Raw genomic sequence first — 19,424 nt, 5'->3', positions numbered from 1 at the left:
TCCACCCGTGCCTCATTCTCTGACCTTTATAATGAAGATCTTTGGCCTGATTCCTGGCATTCTCAGAAGATGGACCTTCCTATAAGCTTCTTTTCATGGACTATGGTCTTGGGGGTCAGACTCACGTGGATTCCAATCCTAACTCTGGTGCTTACCAACTATGTCACCTCCATTCTCGGAGACTCGCTCTCCTCATGTGCTAGTGGGAGATAGGGAGGACTCTGACCTTCGAAGTGATCACAAATATTAATTGAAATAGCATTCTGGAAGCATTCAGTATCATGCCTGGTATACTGTGGTCAGTCAATGGTAGTTGCTACCGTACATTATTACAACACTAGACTCTAAACTCGTGAAGAGTGAGGAGCGCCTTTCTCATTTCGGTATGCCCTTGGCTTTACAGAGCGCCTGGCCCACAGTGGGCCCTCAGCTGGGTTTAGTTCCTTTCCTCTCCTATAACAAAAATAGAATTTCTTTGCTGCCAAGTTGGCTGGAACACAGGCATCCTTATAAAATCCTACCTGTTTACACAAATGCCACTTTCTAAGATCCTCAGAGGCACAGCAGGATTGTGAAGTGAAAATGCTTTTGGAGTTTATTGAGCAATCAAGCTCCTGGATGCTCTTCCTGGGGGAAGGCTGGAGGAAGCCATGACTACAGGAGGGCTTCTCCGGAGGTAAGGGCCTTGCTTTTTAAGAGCTGCTTGTCTTATTTACGTGTCCTCTTCTCATTTTTCTGAGGACCTTTTTAGAATTTCACTGGGAGTCAGAAAACACATTCTGCCAAATTCCAAGGCCTTGTAACCACAAGGCTTGGTCCCTGTGACCAAACCAAGACCAAACCGTAACCTTCTGGCGCTGGACGCTGTTTACTGCTGGCGAAAGACCACTTTGGGTTTCACAGTAAAAAGGGTTAGAAAATTGTATGAAAGGGCTCAGAAGACTCACGGACATCAAATAGCTCTTACAAAACCAGTGTTGTAATTAGTTAAGTATAAATGAATCAGAACCATATGGCTTAAAAGTTAAAGGAAAAAGGAGCTGGAGGAAAACATGTCCTTTGGGATTTAATCAAACAAAAAATGCTGGAAAAACTGTGGATGTTCACCAAGCTCAGACCCCATCTGGGTGCCCCAGCCCCCCTCTGCTTTTTCCTCCTTCCCTGGTTCTGCACCCGAGGCAGAGGTGACTTCTGGGCTCTGCTGGTGACGCTGGGCATCGTGGGGTGGAGTAGGTGTGCGGCAGTCAGTGGGGGTTGGGCTGGGGAAAGGCTCAGGGCATCTGCGGCGCACAGAGCGGGTACCCAAGCTGGCCCTTGGCAGATTGGGACCGGCTTCCCTGTGGAGATGATATGGAGCCAGCCTCACAGGCAGAAGAGGCACCGGGGCAGGGGTGGCGGTGGTGAGGGCATTTGGGAGGAGGCAGTGGGATGTGCGCACGCACGGAGGCTAGACCGCGTATTGGACGATCACAGAATTGCCGGTCGCTGGGACGGGCTGGTCCTCAGTTCTCCTATCACGGCCTTCCTTTGACCACCCCCTCTAAAGATGTCTAGCCCTTTCCCCTGTCACTACCACATCCCCCTGTTGCATTTTCCTTGTGGCACTTTTCACAGTCTGGAACGCTCCTGTTTCTTTGTTTCTCTTGTTGTCATTTACATCCCGCTAGAATATAAGCTTCTTAAGAGAAGGGACCTCATTTGTCTTGTCCCCCTGCTGCATCCCTAGCAGCTGGCAGAGTATCCGATTTGGAGGGGCCGCCCAGTAAGTATTAGGGAATGAATGAATGGAAAATGAATGAGTAAATGACTGGAGGCAGAAGGCACGAGGGCCGGGGAAGGAACAAAGGCTGGAGAAGTGGGCAGCAGCCAGGTCCTGAAAGACTTCGTAAACTGTGCCGAGGCTCCTGAAAGGTAATGGAAAGTCAATAAAGCATTTGAAGCACAGGTGTGACAAAGTCAGAACTGTACCACACTGCGAGCAAACAATGAGGGTGGGAAACCTGGAAACCAGGAGAAACTAAGTGGTGAAGCAAATCCTAGGTTTATTTTGCTTTCCCCCTGTCATCCTTTAAGGGCATGTAATAGAGTGCTCGTATTGAATAGGGGCTTCGAAAAGGCTGTGCAGTTAATCAATGATAAATGCTTTGCCTCCAAATAGCTACATACAAGCCATTATTTTCTCATTTAGGAAATGGATCTTGCGGCTAACTGTGGAAAATCATCTTCCAGAAAAAAGGAAAAGAGAGATGTGTATGTCTGCTCTGTCTCAAATGTTTTCACTGAACCAGATGCTCTTTCCGTGGGGTGGCTGCCCGTGGCAACTCTCGGGTTACATGAAGCTGGGCCGGGGTTCCTCTGACATTTCGGCGGAGTCATGAGTGGGTGGGATGGAAAGCTCTGGGCTGCGAAATAGGTAAGTTGCTCAATGTCCCTGGAAAACCTCCGAGGACAGAACTGAGTGTGATTTGGGGGAGTGTTGTAGGTGGGGAGGCATTTTACATTAGGAGAGAAACACATACCCCCAGCGCTTGAAGTTGCTAATGACTGTGTGTTATTGCTGGAAGCCCCAGAAAAGCCCAGACTCAGCAACTTTAGTGGGTGTCTGTGCCCTGTCTGAGAAAGCTGTTTATTCCCGGCCCACGTGTGCGACATACCTGTCCCGCAAGGGGAACATGCTCACCCCCCTGTTTCTCTGTTTTGGGACCCCCAGCCCGGTTCTCCATGCAGGAGGCACAGCGATCACCGTAGCTAACTCTCACTGTGTTTGCCATGTGCCTGCTCTTGTTCTGGGTGTGTTCTAGGTGGATCATCTTGCTGGACCCTCACAGCTGTCATTCTCCTGCTCAGAACAGAAGCTCACACAGACAGGTGAAGCTGCTTGCCCAAGGTTACACAGACGGAGGCTTGGCACTGCCCCTCTTAGCTTCCTTCGCCGGAAGGAATGGAGCTTGCTAGAAGCCCAAGCCCACCCTTTCCCTTCATGCCACATAACTCCGCCCCCGGTTTCATGGAGAAGTATTTGCCTTCTGTCCCCGATTTAAATAGTGACATCTGCAGTGTGCATTTGAGGGTTTGGGGCTATTTGGCATCCAAACCTGCCTTCTAACAACACCTCGATTTCCCCATGGAGACCTATCCTTCTGCCATTGTGTGTAGTCTAACCCTTTTTACTGTGAAACCCAACACGCACCGCCTGCCCCCTCCACAGATACCCAGACAGCCAGTTCTCTCTCTCTGCTCGAGCTACAAGCAGGTGGTGAGCATATAATCCAGGTGAGGGCAACCAGAGGTTCCCTCCAGGACCTGGAAACTTGTGTGAGCCATTCAGGGTCAGCGGTGGCATGTTGGCCATGGCCCATGACCTTACGAAGGTCCTGTTGCTTAACCCTCCAGCAGTCTCTTGGTTTCTGGCCATTTTCCAGACTTTATCCCTACTCTCTGCCAATTCTGTGAGCCCCTGATAGCCTTCCAGTAAATTCCATTTGATTACCACACAGCTCGCAGTCAAGAACCCTGACTAATGCACAGCCATTTATTAAATACTAAGTATGAGCCAGGCGCTTTGCATGTGACGTCTTGTTGGATTCCCAAATGCCCTGGTGAGGAAAGCGTGAGTCTACCTGCTTTCCTAATGAGGACCCCACGGCTCAGGGAGCTGCAGTGACGTGTGCAAAGCTGCACAGCCAATGAGTGGCGGTGTGAGAATTCGAACCCAGACTTCTCTGATTCTGAATTCCACGCCTTATTACTTCCCCTCTTCATCTGATCCGGCTTCCAGCGCCTCAGTAAGGCAGTGCTGGCTAGCCTGGGACTTCCAGCAGCAACTGACTTTGTAGGCCGGAGACTTGTGGCGAAAATACTTTCAAAATCTAATTTGCTCACATCCATGAACACCTGCCAGGAAGGAATTTGAGGCGTTTGGTCTAAACATGGAAAAGCTGAGTTCACTTACCCCAGAGGGGCACCTGCAGGGAAAGGAAAAACGGTTTTAACCCTCTCCTTGAGTCAGAAAAGGAGACTGCCCCACCCTCCTTTCATCCCTCAACCATCAGGAAGGTCTGTGGTGGGAACTTAGCAGCTGAAATTCACTGGAGGCTGTGGGGGAGGAAGAAATCCACGGAGTCGGGAATTTTCCCTTTTCTCTTGTCAGTGTGGGGGATCTTTGAAAGAAGTTTGGGTTGTGTATGAAGAACCATTGAATTTCATGCAGCTTCCTGGGCAACCTGGGGATTCCTCAGACCTGAGAATTCGGGAATTTGAAGGCCTTGGAGAGACCTGACCTGTTGACCCCCACCCCCAAGTGACTCCTCAAGATGCAAAGAGACGTCTGAGTCAACCGGTAGTTGAGAGTGCAGGGCACAGAAACTACATTATGTGCTTTTCTGTCAGTGGAAATGCAGAAATCCAGACTCACACTGGACACACATGTTCCACAACTAGTAGCAGAGTTCATATTTCAGGGCCAAACTGCCCGGACCACTCTGTGGTCACAGATTTGGAGGAGCCCACACCATTTTGTGAACACGGTCACATTTTCCAGACAGGATCTCAGTTTTCCTGGGGGGTCAAGAGTCTTGGTTAAGGTTTAAGTGTCTGCCTTTGCTGCACACACCTGGGGATGGGTCTGGAGGAACAGATACCTGTACAGTCCGTGTGGCTCTGTCTTAAGAAGACATGCTAGGTCAGGATGACAATGACGTTCATCCAGAAGTCCCAGTGACTTTGAATCACAGGGTGGGTATAGATCCTACAACTATATCCTGATATTTCTGGCTATGCGGCCAAGGTCTGGGCAATGTTTGAACCCACATATATATGTGAAATCACATTATTTTTTAAATAGGATTGCAAACATGGACATCTGTCTCCTCCATGGTAGTAAAGGATGGTTGTAAGGAACAGAAAGCCGTTTAAAATAACTCAGATAAAAGGGTGATTAATTGGGGTATAATAAAAGGGATTCTTGTGACAAGAAAGTGCAGAGTTAAGCCCAGCCTTGTGGGAACTAGAAAGTGGTCTGGCAACTCATTTTCCCGTCTCTCCCTTTGTGGTGCCGCCTGGCATCTGTTTCTGAGAGGCAGCAGACCAGCCTCTCTGCTTCCTTGTGGTTTCTGTCTCTCCACCACTTTGGCTTGCACCAAGATTTTGGCACCACCTCCAACCCCATCTCCACATGACTCTACAAGTTCAGCACCATCCATCCATGGCTGCCATCTTTGAGATTCTCAGATGGTTTTCGGGAGAGTGTATCAGTTATCTATTGCCACAGTCGTGCTGCGTAACAATCATGAACATCTCAGAGGCAAACAACAATCAACATTTATTTTTGCATGCTAGTCTGTGGGTTGCTGGGCTGAGCGGAGCTTGGCGGGACTGTCATGTGCATTTGTGGTCAGCTTTCGGTTAGCTGGGTGGCTTTGTGAATCTTGGATAAGTTTTCTCACATGTCTGGCCCTCACCAGGGGCACATGGACCGACTCGGCTTTGCTCCTTGTGTCTTATTCTCCTACAGGCTAGCTCAGTCATGTCCTCATGGAGAAGCAAAGACTCAAGCAAGAGAGAATAGAAGTACTCAAGCTCTCTTAAGCGCTAGTCTGAGAACTTGTACACCATCACTTCTACTATATTCTATTGTCCACAGTAAGTCACAGGCCAGCCCAGATTCAAGGAAAGGGGAAATAAGCTCTCCCTCTCGATGGGAAAAGCTGAAATGTCACATTGCAAAGGGCTGAAGAATTGGGGCCCCTTTGGCAGTTACTCTGTCACAGAGAAGGCATCTGATTGGCTCTTAGCCAGACCCAGGGATTGGTTCCCTTAGGCTCCCAGGCTCAGTTCTCTGTGGCTTGGTTGTGTGTGTATATGGAGAGAGGGGGAAGGTCACATGAGATATAGGGGTACTCCTTTCAGTAGCTATTGTTGGGTCAGGGTAACTGAGAAATGTTCAACATCCGTTTACTCTTAAGACAGCTCCCCATTTTAGTTTGGACACCAGTTGCTACATAGACTGGATGTGAGTCCTTCAACAGCCCCGGCAAGAGGCTGCTTACCTTTGGCCTAAGCCAGTCAGCGTATGTTATTATGCTCCTAACCAGAGTCATTGGTTTAGCAATGCGCATGTGCTTCAAACCAAGCCAAACTGGGGCAATCAAAGACAACCCTAAGCCTGCATCTTAAGCACCATGGAAAGGTATCCACTCTCTCCTGCTCAGTTTGGACCTGAGAAGAGAGGAGCCTGGAGCTACAGCAGCCATTCTGCCGGCTTGTGGAGCCCGCAGAACCACGGAAGCAGAGACAGAGAGAGACTGGATTCTAGTACCTAAGGTGCTGAATCAAGCCAGGCCTGAACCCTGTTTGATCCCGGACTATTTATTTACATATATTGCTTTCTAGCTTAGCCCATTCCAGGTTGTGTTTTCTGTTCCTTTCTACCTCACAGGTCTTGACCAGCGTCCTGACCAATACAGCAGAGAAAGCGACAGATGTGTGAACCACACGAGTGTAGACTCAGCCACATTTTGAGGACTGAACAGTCACTTGTTTTAGAGCTCTTACTGCAGGATGAATTTGGATTTTTGGATTGCATTAAATAACTGCCAAGCCCTATTTTAAAATATCTCTCCGTTATTGTCAATGCAGATAGCATGCAGCTCACATTTCCCTGGACACTGTGTATATTCCTGATATAGGGTAAAACAACAAAAACCAAAAAATACCTGAACTCTGCACTCCTCAGGACATCCCTACCTTTGCGTCCATCCACCTCATCTGTAAGGAGAGAGCTGGGTGAAATCTGGCTGAGGTATCTACTGTTGTGATACTCAGCTCCTTTCTTCCAGTTTTCTTCTGCCTCTGAAAATGAGAACAATAGGTACTCTCTAATAGGTACTTACCCTGGGCTAAGTGCTCGACGTGCATTATCTCTTCATTGCACTTATCAAAATGTATAATGGAATGTTTTCCATTCAAACTTACAGAAGAGTTGCAAGGACAGGATAAAGAATTCTGGAATATCCCTTACCATGATTCTCCAGTTATTTACCTACTTCATTTGCTTTATCATTCATTCATTCACTTATTCATTCATTTGTTCTCCTCTCTCTCTGCATATATATATATATATATATATAATCATATATATATAATCATATATATAGATGCCCCTTTAACCCTAAATATTTCAGTGTGTCTTGCCTAAGAACAAAAACATTCTCTTTTATTACAAGGATCAAAATCAGGAAAATGAACATTAATGCAATCCCTATTATGTAATCTACATACCTTATTTACATATTATCAGTTGACCCAGTAAGCCTGTCTTTACTAGCCATTTCCCCAGCCCAGGAGCCAATTCAAGACCAGGATTATGTTCATTGTCATGTTTTTCAGCCTCCTTTAATATAGAATAGGCTCTCAGCCTTTCTTTATCTTTCATGGCCATAACTCTTTTGAAGACTAAAGGCTAGTTATTTTGCAGAATATCCTTAAATTTGAATTCGGCTGGTGTTTCCTCATGATTACGTTCATCTTGTGCATTTTGGGGCAGGAATACCAGCAAAATGATACTGTGTCTTTTTCAAGGCATCATGTCAGGACGCACAGGGAGGGGGTTGCTTTGTCTAAGTTTTGGTGATGCTAGTTTTGCTCATTTGGTTAAAGTGCTATCTACCACGTTTCTTCATTAGAATGTTGCTCTTCCCCTTCAGACTCAATAAATCATCTGTGGGGAGATAGTTTGTGACTATGTAAATATCTTGCTCTTCACCAAACATTCACTAATTTTATCATCCATTAATAATTTCCTAATTCTGTCTTTCCTTTTATGTTAATTAACTGGCATCCTCTTGTAAGAAAGAACTTTTTCTTCTCCATTTGTGAACTTACTCTTTTTAACAATATATTATATCATCATGGGCTCCCCGATTCTTATTTTACTCGATGTAAAATATTTATTTTGATATTTATGTTGTCTCAGATTTGGCGGTGGAAGCCCCTCTATGTTGGCTCCTGTGTCCTTTTGACTTACCACCATTCTGGCTTTTGGGCACAATCACAAGTTCCCGCCTCATCTGCCCCAGCCCTGAAATCAGCGTTTTCCCCAGAAGCATCTGTTAGTTCCCTTTAGCAGGGAATGATATTTAGAAAGCAAGATCTGAGTACAGGGTGTGGGCCTTGCTACCTATGTGTCATTGCTTCCAGAACCTCTCAGCTGACAAAACTGGGAATTACATGTATACTTACTTCCGTAACAACTTCTATTTTTGTTTGCGTAGGTTCATCATTTAGATTTTGCCTATCCTGGAACTTCATAGAAACTCAATTATACATTAAGTATTGTTTTTGTATCTGGGTTCTTTCAACTAATATCATGTGTATGTGAGGCATTTATGTTATTACATGTGTCATGAGTTTGTTCCTTCTTTTTGTTAAGCAGTATTGCATTTTATGAATATACCACGATTTCTTTATTCATTCTCCTGTTGATGGACATTTGGGTTATTTCCAGTCTGGGGTTATAATGAGTAAAGCTGCTATGAGGATTCATGTAAATGTGCTTTTGTGAACTTAAGTTTTCATTTCTCCTGGATAAATACCTAAGCATAGAATTATCAGATTATAGGGTAGGTGTATATTTTTTTCTTTTTTCTTTCTTTTTTGTTTTGTTTGGTTTGGTGGGGGCTGGGTAACAGTTCTTTTGACTACAACTCATATTTATTTAACTTTATAAAAACACCCAGATAGTTTTCCAAAGTGGTTGTACCATTTTGTACTTCCAGCAACAATATATGAGAATTTCTACTGTTTCACATCCTAGCCAATATTTAAAGCTGTCAGGGTTTTAAATTTTAGCCATCCTAGTGGGTATGTAGAGGTATCTCATTGTAGTTTTAATTTACATCCTTCTGATGACTAATGATGGTGACGGCTTTTTCATGTGCTCAGAAGTTATTGGTATGTCTTCCTTTGTGAAATGTCTGTGCAAGTCTTTTGGCAATAAAATAATTTAAATATTTTGTTTTTTGAGTTGTAGGAGTTCTTTATGTACATTCTGTAAATTAAAGCTTTAGAAAGTCTCTACATTTTTATTTACCTGAAAAAAGAAATCTTTATTTTACCTTCATTTTTAAAGGCTATTTTTACATAACATAGACTACTAGGCTGGTATTCTTTTCTTTCAGCATTTTAGAACATTATTTTTAAGATTTTATTTATTTATTTATTTTGAGAGAGAGCAGGGGGAGGGGCAGGAGGAGAGGGAGAGAGAGAATCTGCAGCAGACTCCCTGCTGAGCGCAGAGCCCTACATGGGGCTCGATCCCACAACCCTGAGATCATGACCTGAGCCAAAACCAAAAGTCGGTCACTTAACCTACTGAGCCACCCAGGCACCCTCTTTCAGCATTTTAAAGATGCCCTTTTATTGTCTTCTGGACTTTATTGTTTTTGATGAGAAGTTAACAATCATTTGTATATTTGTTTCTTTGCATGTATTGTGTTATTATTTTTTAAATAGTTTTACTTTCTTGGCTGAGATTCCTCATCTGTTTTATAATTATGACAATGTTTTCCTTTAAAATCCTTGAACATATTTATAGTACCTGCTGTGAAGTGCTTTTCTGCTAATTCAAACATTTGGATTGTCTCAGAATTGGTTTCTATTGATGGTTATTTTCTTTTGACTGTGAGTCACACTTTTTTGTTTCTTTGCATGTCTGATAATTTTTTTTTTATAGTATACCAAAGATTTTGAACAATACCTTGTATGACTTCTGTATTCAGTTATCTTTCTTTGAAGAATGTTGGGTTTTGCTCCACCAAGTAGTTGACTCGGTTGAGTTTAAACTCCAAACTCAGTCTCCTCTGCTATGGATAGCAGGTGAAACTGCTCAATTTCTTCAACTTCCAGGCTGTTGCTTTTTGCTGAGAACTTTGGAATCTTCCCTACATATACACAGTTTAGGAGTCAATGAGAATTTGAGGTAGAGTTTTTATGCAGATTTTTGAGATTTCATATTTTGTGGCTCTCTCTTTTCAAGTATTTTCCCCCTTGCTTTCTCCCCTTCTGGCAGCCTCACTCCATTCTCTGACTCTTTAAGTCACTAAAGCTAAGAGTTTGTGCTTGAGTTGTAGCCACTCTGGGCTACATTAATTGGAGCATATTTATAGCTTAGAACCTAGTCAACTTCCCTCCAGTTTCTATCTGCTTTTGGTAACTCTCCATTGTCTTCAAATAGTTGTTTTGTCCAGATTGTATATTGTTAATTTGCAAGAAGGTTATTACAAAGCAAGTTACTCTACCATTCCTGGAAGCGTAACTCCCTGCACTTGTATATGATATTTACAAATTATTTAATGTCTCACTAGAGGGAACTCTGTAAGAGCAGACCATTTTCACTTTGTTTACTATTACATTCTCATTGTTTGGTATTTAGTAGTCACTCAATAAATAATAGCGGGATGAATAAATGAATGTGTTATTGAATTCTCACAATTTCCACATTATGTTCTTTCCATTTCCCCCCTCTGTTCTCAGCTTTGCCCTTTGGCTGGCTCTTCCCACAGTCACACGACAGCTGCTACAGTTCCAAGCATCTCATGCACAGATGACAATGCCAAGAGGAAGAGAAGAGACTGTTTCTTCCTATGCTTTTGCTTTTCAGAGCAGAGAAAAATTTCCCAGAATTCCTCCAGCTGGCTTCCCTTCATATCTCATTGGCCAGAACTGGCCCTCAGGACTATGTCCCCAGGCATTTACTGGTAAGGGGAATGGGGTAACCATCACTGGCTTAGACTAACTGGGATTTATCCTTGAGTCACTTGAAAGAGAAGTAAATACTGGAACAAAATCTCGACTCAGCTAGTAAGGAGAAAGGGGGTGACATGAACAATAGGTGGCAACCAATAGTGACTTATATAAATGGTTGCCAAAATGTGGGTTCTGTCTTCATGGAGCTTACAGTTTGGTCGGGAAGATTTATCTAATCGCTCTGATAAACATGTAATTACAACAGAGGAAAGCAAAACCAGTTGTAGAACATGTAACGAGGAAACTGACCTAGGATGAGGGGTGGTGGTGAATGTGTGTGGGGGGGTGTCAGAAACATGGTCTGGGGGATGGCTGGCTTGAATTCCAGTTCCACTCCACTTCCTAGCTGTGTAATTTTGGAGAGATGACTACACCTCTCTGAGCCCAATTTCATCTGCAATAATTTCTCCCAGGGTTGTTCAAGTATTAAATAAGCCACTCTATGTAACCACTTGGCACATAGTAGGCACTTAAGGGATTCCTTTTCCAGCTTAATGAGGGAAAAAAAATGTATATTTGGAGTTAGCAACAAGACAGGATGATTCCTCATGTTTGTTTTGGAAAACAAGTCTTAAACTCACAGCCGTGACAGAGTCTGACATCATCAGACATAAGGCGCTTTAAGAATCACACTCTTAATTGAACGTGTTCAAAGTTTGTGATTAATTGTAGTCCTTTTCAGATCTTTTCCCTGAGAATTTCGTTTTTCTCCTCACCCAGCCAGGGGTCAGGCTTACAATGTAACAAGGACAATAAATCCCTCACTGAAGATGGCCTCGTTCTGGTGCAAGCTGGAGCAGAGCTCATCTGGATTATAAACCGAGGCGGTGTGCAGTCACCTGGTGGGGTTTATGTGCAGCAGCTGGGGCCCAGCCTACCTAATTAGGACCAGAGAGTGGTCGCGAAGGGACGGGCACGTATTCTAGGTGCCCTCCTCCAGTGTCTGTTTCTAATAACCGCAGCAAGTAGCAGAGGCAGCAGGGTGAACATAGTGACATCATCCCCCCAGCTGTTTTGCACATCTGTAACATGGCTCATTAGGACTCTCTTAACACCTCATCCGTCCCTGCTCCATACAGCTCCAGTTGCGTGAGAAAGGGTGCTCTTGCCTGCAAGGGGCCCTGGAGATTGGGACTGACTTCAGGGTCAAAGATTAGCTTGGGCACTCTACCAGTGATCAGAGTTTTCACAAGGACATCCCCATTAGCACATGCTCCTTTAAAGTGCTAATAGCTTCAATATGAGGCTGGCACTTCTGCGTGATCAACGGTGTTCGGGGCCAACTTTGTATCGGGGGGGGCGCAGAACATCTGCAGCAGCTGTAGAAATGTTTTTGCTTATTTTGAGCATTCTAAGTTTTTCCTAGCCATGAATAACAACAATTGAATAAATCATCACACAGTTTGTAGAGAAGGGTTGTTTTTCCAACCAGAACACACACAAAAAAGATGGCTTATCATGTGCTATGGATATTACGCATAAAAAATTCCATCGTATTTATATGCGGCGGTTGACTACGTATATTTAGATATTTGAAGTCTGTGTGAGAAAAGCTTCCTAGGTTTCATGGGAAAGCTTGAATTACTAAACTAAAACATAAAAGTTTTATTACTATTAAGTATAATGCATAGCCTAAGATGAAAGATATGTGATATGTACAGAATGAAAGAAAAGGTTTTGTCCATAGGCAGCTTCATGGAATGTAGCGGAGTCCCCAAGCTTAGAGACCTTGGTTTGGGTTCTATAATTTACTAGGGGGTGGGGCACTGGGTTCATTTTACTTCCTTAAATTTCCTCATCTTCAAATGGGGATGATATGCCTCATGGGTTTTTAGAGAGGATTAAAAATACAAGTATGGGAAGTGCTTAGCATTGTAGCTTTCACCAGGTAAGTGCTTGAATATGGTAGCTGCTATTATTGCTATTACTATTATTATTTCTGCTACAACTGTGTTATTGTGGAGAGGCAAAGTAGTCATGGATGTACCCGTGTTTTATCAACAATTACACGCTGCACATACCGTGTTTCAACTAATAGAAAATGATACTGGTTGCAAGATGATTGTTGTATTGCTTCTAAGAAAGAAGAAAGGCTGCCCATTAAACTAGGGTACATTGAATTCCTGTTACATCAGCAGCAAGGCGCATCCTTCTCAGTAGGATGGAAGAGGTTATGCTGTAGTAACAAACAGCCACAAAGCTCTAGTGGCTCATCCAACCAATGTTTACTTCTAGCTTATGTTACATGTCAAATGCAGGGGATGTTACATGTCACTGTGGTCGCCTGGGGACTCTATTCATTTGTTTGGGCTGTCATTGCAACGTACCACAGACTGGGGGGCTTCTACCACAGAAGTGTATTGTCTCGCAGTCCTGGAGGCTAGAAGTCCAAGATCAAGATGTCAGCAGGGCTAGTTTCTTCTGAGGCCTCATGCTTTGGCTTATAGATGGCGGTTTTCTCCCTGTGTCTTCTTCACATGGGCTTCCCCAGGTGTGTGCGTCCTAATGTCTTCTTCTAGTCAGGACACCAGTCATATTGGATTAGGGTGCACCTTAATGACCTCATTTTCACTTCATTATCTCTTTAAAGGCCCTATTTCTAAATATAGCTCCATTCTGAGGGGGACTTAGGACTCCCAACATATGAGTTTTGAGGGAGGTGCAATTCAGCCCATAACAGGAACCCAGACTAATAGAGGCTCCATGATCATTTGGCAGGGACAAAGATACATGGCAAACCATGCTGGCTCTTTAAGGCTCCTCAGAAACCATACCGTTAGCCTGAGTAAGTCACGTGGGCACATCTAACTTCAAAGGGCTGGGCAACAGGAGTAATGCAGGGCTCCCGTGCTCCCAGAGTGAAGCGAACTGGCCTAATTTTTGGATGGCTTCACAGCTACCACACAGCCTAATTTTGGAATTGCTAACATGCACAAAGAAATGTACATCTTGGGACCAATAAAATAGGAGGAGAAAGAGATACGGTAATATTGCTGCATGGTAAGGGGGATAGCCAAGTCACCCTCTCTACCCCTCTAGAAAGTGGATTAGGTAGTTCTCTACCAATAATTTAATGATCATAAATTTGAATGGTCCTTAAAAGTATCAGAATGAAATTCTGGAAGGAATCAGTAATCTCTCAGGCCCTTTGAAAACAATCTGATTTCATAGACCAAGCCCCCTTTTCTTGCAAGCAGATCCATGACTGGAGAAGACATGCACCATAACCATTGCTGTTTCTCTCTGCACCATCCGCTTCCTCTTTTCTGGCAGCTCTCAAGGTGTGTGGTCAGGTTAAGGGATTGCAAATTAAGCCAGGTGGATGTCACGTTCCTCTCACCACCATCATTGGCTGCGGGATGTTCTCATGACAAAACTGAGATGGTGAAAACAAAATAGATTCTTTTTTTCCTGAGGCCATTGGCACAGTTCTCCGCTGGGAGAACTCTTCCCCTCCTCCCCCCGGGCATGATGTAGATCAGATATAAGGTTCAAAGTTATAGGAACCATTTTGCCACCACAAGAATCATGAGAGTGATGCCAACATAGTACTGAGAGTTGTTGAGAGAACCCCCTTATTTGAGCCCCTGGATCTAGCTGTGCCTGAAGCCAGAACTTTTCAATAACATGAATCAAAAATTCTTTTTTTGATAAACCACTTTAGGGTTGGGTTTTCTACCACTTGCAGCTGAAAAGGTTGATATGGAGTGAAATAATCTAGTAAGAACCACAATGCTGTGCCTGAATACCCAAAGAGACAATTCTGTGCAAACTCTAGAAATATATAAAGAGCGCATTGCTAACAGTTTCCTATAATATCCATCAAAATTCCTGTCTTGGAATTTTATTTTCTGGTCATTAAATTATTGATAGCCATATAAAATTCATGAATGCATTCATTACAAAAAAAATAGCGCTGAAGATCCTATCTTTTTATCACTCAGTGATGCCTTCATAAATAAATTTCCTTCAGAATTCAGTGTTAGGAGAAACCTGAGGAAAAGGTATACCCTCCTCCCCTTCTGAAAATATATGAAAAACTAACTTAGTATTTTTTTTTTGCTTTGGTTGACAGGAAGCTCAGAACCACATTCAAAGCTCAATCTCAGGTATTCTATACCACCTTGTGACCAGTACATTTCCCTTTTCCGTGGTTCTTGTGTTCCATGTATCATACATTATATATGCTCTTGTTTTACACCACCCCAAATTCCTTAATGGAAGAAGAACATTATAAACAAATAAAACATGCCCAAGTTATAAAAGTGATTATAGGAAAAAAAGAATTTGTAATTATGCTATATGTTTCCTCTAAGTTGAAGCCTGAAAAATGAGGCAAACACTCTGAAATCCAGGTATTAATGTGAATTATAGGAGCCATGCATTTCGTTCTCCTGACCCACACAGCTTCCTATTTCTGATATAATAGGGTGAGGCCCCTGAAGAGGTGGATTGCTTCTCCATATGGCCTAGGGAAAGAAAATTGGCTGAAACAAACAGGCTTTGGCCGCTTCCTAGCCATGGGACCTTGGGCAAGTCACGTTACCTTTTTTGAGCCCCAGCTTTCTCTCCTGTACTGGAGGAAATGCCCATCATGAGGAGTTGTCGGAGAGAGAAGGGGATTCCAGATGCATGCTACAGTGCCTGGCAGACTGAGGCTCCCCAAGGTGGCCATGTCTCCCTCTTGCAGGGCACCATCCCTTGCTTCTTGTACCAGATACCTCTGCCATCTTGCAGAGCAACACATCTGACATGACTTCCACATCATGTTAGTTTCCCCTCTGTCTTATGTCTGTCAATCTTTGCCCCTCACCTTCACCTGGAGCCAGCCCAGGAGCCAGCTCCATGTATCCTGTGTATTTTATTCCTGTCAGGATACGGTGGGTGTGTGGGGGGGTGTACTTGCCCCTTTATAGATTTAGTGTCACTTGGAGGAAGCCCTACATGAGGATTACTTTTTTCCAGCAGTAGGTGTTAAGGGAAAGCTTTGTTGGGAATTATTTTCTCTCTAACAACAACAAAATTTCTCTCTAACAACAACAAAATGCCCCTCCCTCTACATTGGCTGCTGGGAAACTCAGAGTGTACCACGAGCAGATCAGTGACTTCAGCTGAACACCCACCTCTGCACCAGTCAAGGGCGCATAAGCTACACTCCCTGACTTGAGATATTCACAGTCCCGAGAGTCCATGTCAGATGGGAGGAGAGTGTGCCGTGGGAAGCCCAGGGGCCCTGGGAATTATTTGTTCCCTCAGAGTCTTGACTTCCTCCTAGAACTTATGATTTTCCTCTAGCTTTTGGTTTCCTTACTTACATTTTCAATTCTATTTTTTGTTTTGCAAGCTCCCCTAAATCCTTTGGACAATGAGGTAGAGGTATAGACAGCATATAAGTAAAATAACTTCTGTCTCTTGTATTATCCTGGGATCGTGTGTCCTTTGTAAGGTGACTTTTGCAGCTCTTCCCACAAGAAGTGGAGTCTATTTCCCCACCTCTTGAAGCTGGTCCGCCATGTTGACTTGTCTTTGGTCAGTAGGATTCAGTAAAAGTGAAGGAGTGCCAGTCCCAGGCCTTGGCCTCAGAAAGCCTTGAATACCTCCACTTGCTCTCTTGGGCCCCACCATCGCTCTGAGAACAGTCCTAGGCTAGCCTGCCACAGCGTGACGTCCATGTGGAGGAGAGCCATCCTACAGCCCACTGACCTGCGAGCATGGGAGAGATCCCAGCCAAGATCAGCAGAGCGGCCTGGATGACACGCAGCTGACGGCAGATGCGTACATAAGCCAGCTGAGACGAGTAGAGCCACTCAGCTGACCCGAAGACTCGTGAGCAATGATCAATGCCTGTTGTTTTCAGCTACTAAGTTGAAGGATCCTCTGTTACAGAACAATAGCTAACACCCTCTGCCAGTCCCTGCACAGTTACCGCGTACATACTAAGTGCTACATAAATGCCTGTTTTGTGGAGTGAGATACTCACATGCCACCTACATTTTTATGTGGCTTTCGTATATTTCCTGGTTGACCTCCAAGGTTAAGGAGGGACTGTCGCTCAGAGAGAAGTGCACTGGACTCGAGCTTAGGAGACGTGGACAGTAGTCCCAGACCAGCTGGTATGTTCCATGTGTCACTTTCCTCTAGGCACCTCGGTTTCCCCACCTATGATGTGAAGAGGACAACTGGGCTTGGAAGAAGGGGCAGCCAGAACGTTGGCCACCATGAAGCCACTGAACCTGTCCTGCAAGGACTCTGTTAGCACGGTAACCACGGAGGTCTCAGATGCCACAAATGGCCTTTGCTATGCTCCCGTACTGGTCACTAGGGGTTGGTGCCAGGAGTGAGATGTTTCTGCTTCTACCAGGCTGGTTTCTCCATTGTCCCTCATCTTAGCGTCTCCAGCTCTCATGTGACATGAAATAATGGCTGGCAGTGGCCTGCAAGGGAGGCTGGAAAGTAGGGGAGGTGGACCCTGCCTTTCTCAAGGACTCATGTAGTAGGGAGTACCCCAAACACAGTATGGAGGTTCAGACACTGGGCACCTAAATATAGGGGGAAAAGTATCCACTACACGAAATCCTTCATAATATTGTTCCAAGGATATGAGAAGGCTTGCAAAGGGAGTCTATGAGGTTTGGTAGGGGGCTTAGCAAACCAGGTGCTCAGCAAACCTTGCGATTTTTCATAAGTTGCATTAACTCTCTCCTGGAACTGAGTGAAGACAGGGGTTAGTGAAGTCAGCTGGGCCCGGTAAGCCCTCCTCTGGCCACTGAACAAGGCTCTGAGTGCATGCTCTAATGCATCTGGGAAATATGGGCACTTGCCCCTCTCAGGGGTAACCCCAAAATTGAACAGAGCAACATACTGGGTTGATGAGATGACTTCAAAAGCCAGAGCCTCTCAATTACTGAGAAATCAGCTGGAGAACATTACAGTGGAGCAGAACTGAAGGCAGACAACTCATTAAAAAGATTGCCCTCGGTAATGAAAGCCATACTGGTATAGAGACCCAGCAGGCCTCGGGAAAGTCCTGGCACATCCCAGGACCAGAGTGCAAATGCAGACACTCTGCTCTGGCTTCCAACCATGAGAAACACGCTGCTTCTTTCCTGGCATCTTTTCCTCCCAAATTCATCCATTACTTCTTCTCCCTTCACTTGCCCAGAGTGTAGCACTTTACAAGGTGCTTAAACATTCAGAATCTGTTTCCTACTGTGTAAAAAGGGGATAATTATGCATACTAAGCAAGCTGGCTATATAAGGTTGAAAACATTTTGTGGGGGACATGCGTCCCAGGTCCCTTTGAGAATCTGATGGAAACTGGTGATCCCCTTTCTAGGGAAAAATGCACACACACACACACACACACACACACTCCCACACTTTTGCTTATAATTTAATAAACCCACCGGAGTTCATCCATAAAAATCTAGAGGGTTAGGGCACGAAGAGCCTTGCACACCATGTTGAATCCAAGACTTTATGTGGAGGGCAGTTAGGATACTATAATAGCTAGGAATTACTTTCAGCTCTTTGTAAGGGAGACACAGAACAATAGTGGCCTAAGCAAGATAGTATTTCTCTCTCTTGTAAAGGAATCCAGAAGTTGGCTGTTCACAGTTGTTAACATCCCAGAATCCCTTCCTGGTCACCAGACAGCTACGGCTGCCCTGGGCAACATGTTAGCATCCCAGCCAATAAGAAAGAGGGCCTACGAAGAAGGTCAAATGGGTCTCCCAGCTGAGTCAGTTCTTTAGTAAATGTGCTTTTCTGGAAGCCCCGTCAAGTAACTCCCACCCCCATACTGTTGTGCAAAACTTAGACATGTATCTGAAAGTGCTTGGCGATGTAGTTTCTCAGTTGGGCCCATTGCCAATCCCACCAAAATTGGCTCTTTCTCTAAGGGAGGAGAGGAGAGTGGGTACTGGGTGGGCAGGGAGCCCTCTCTATCTGAGGGGCGGTAGGAGGATTGGAAGCAGAGATGTTGCAAGTCATGTTGCTAGCACTGTGGGTTGCAGCCGGGGAGGAGCAAGGGAAACAGGAAACAGAGATTGTGAAGGAGGCTGAATGAGCGTGGAGGCTGTGGGGATGGAGAGAAGTCCAAGTGGAGGAGCGTGGGGAGCAGCAGGACTTAGTGGTGATGGGGTATGAGGGCAGAAGAGAGGGAGTGTGATGTTGTGACTTAATGATAAGAAGTATGTATTTGGTCTTTGTCCCCTTTTCAGGCCCAGAGCTCCTAAAACCCTTAGGATTTCCTAAGAGAGCAATGAAGTTGTCTTTTGTTATGTTAGTGAGGTGGCTTTAGGACCCCCACCTATGAATGGGGGTAGTTGCCAGAACCAGCCCTGAGATTGGAGGGTTGGAACTTACAGTCCTGCCCCCTGACTTCTGGAGGGAGAAGGGAAGGAAGATGCTGGCAATTTAATTCAATCAGCAATGGTCAATGACTTAATCAATCATGCCTATATAATGAAGCCTCCGTAAAAACCCAAAAGGATGAGGTTCCAAGAGCTTTGAGGTTGAGAACACATGGTGCGATGTGGGGAGACTTGGGTGCTAGGACAAGGCATGGAAGCTCCTGTCTTTTCCCCCCATACCTTGCCCTGTGCATCTCTTTCATCTGA

The sequence above is a fragment of the Halichoerus grypus genome, chromosome 2 (assembly GCF_964656455.1).
Source record: "Halichoerus grypus chromosome 2, mHalGry1.hap1.1, whole genome shotgun sequence".
Classification (NCBI taxonomy): domain Eukaryota; kingdom Metazoa; phylum Chordata; class Mammalia; order Carnivora; family Phocidae; genus Halichoerus; species Halichoerus grypus.
Note: the sequence above shows the minus strand (reverse complement) of the source record.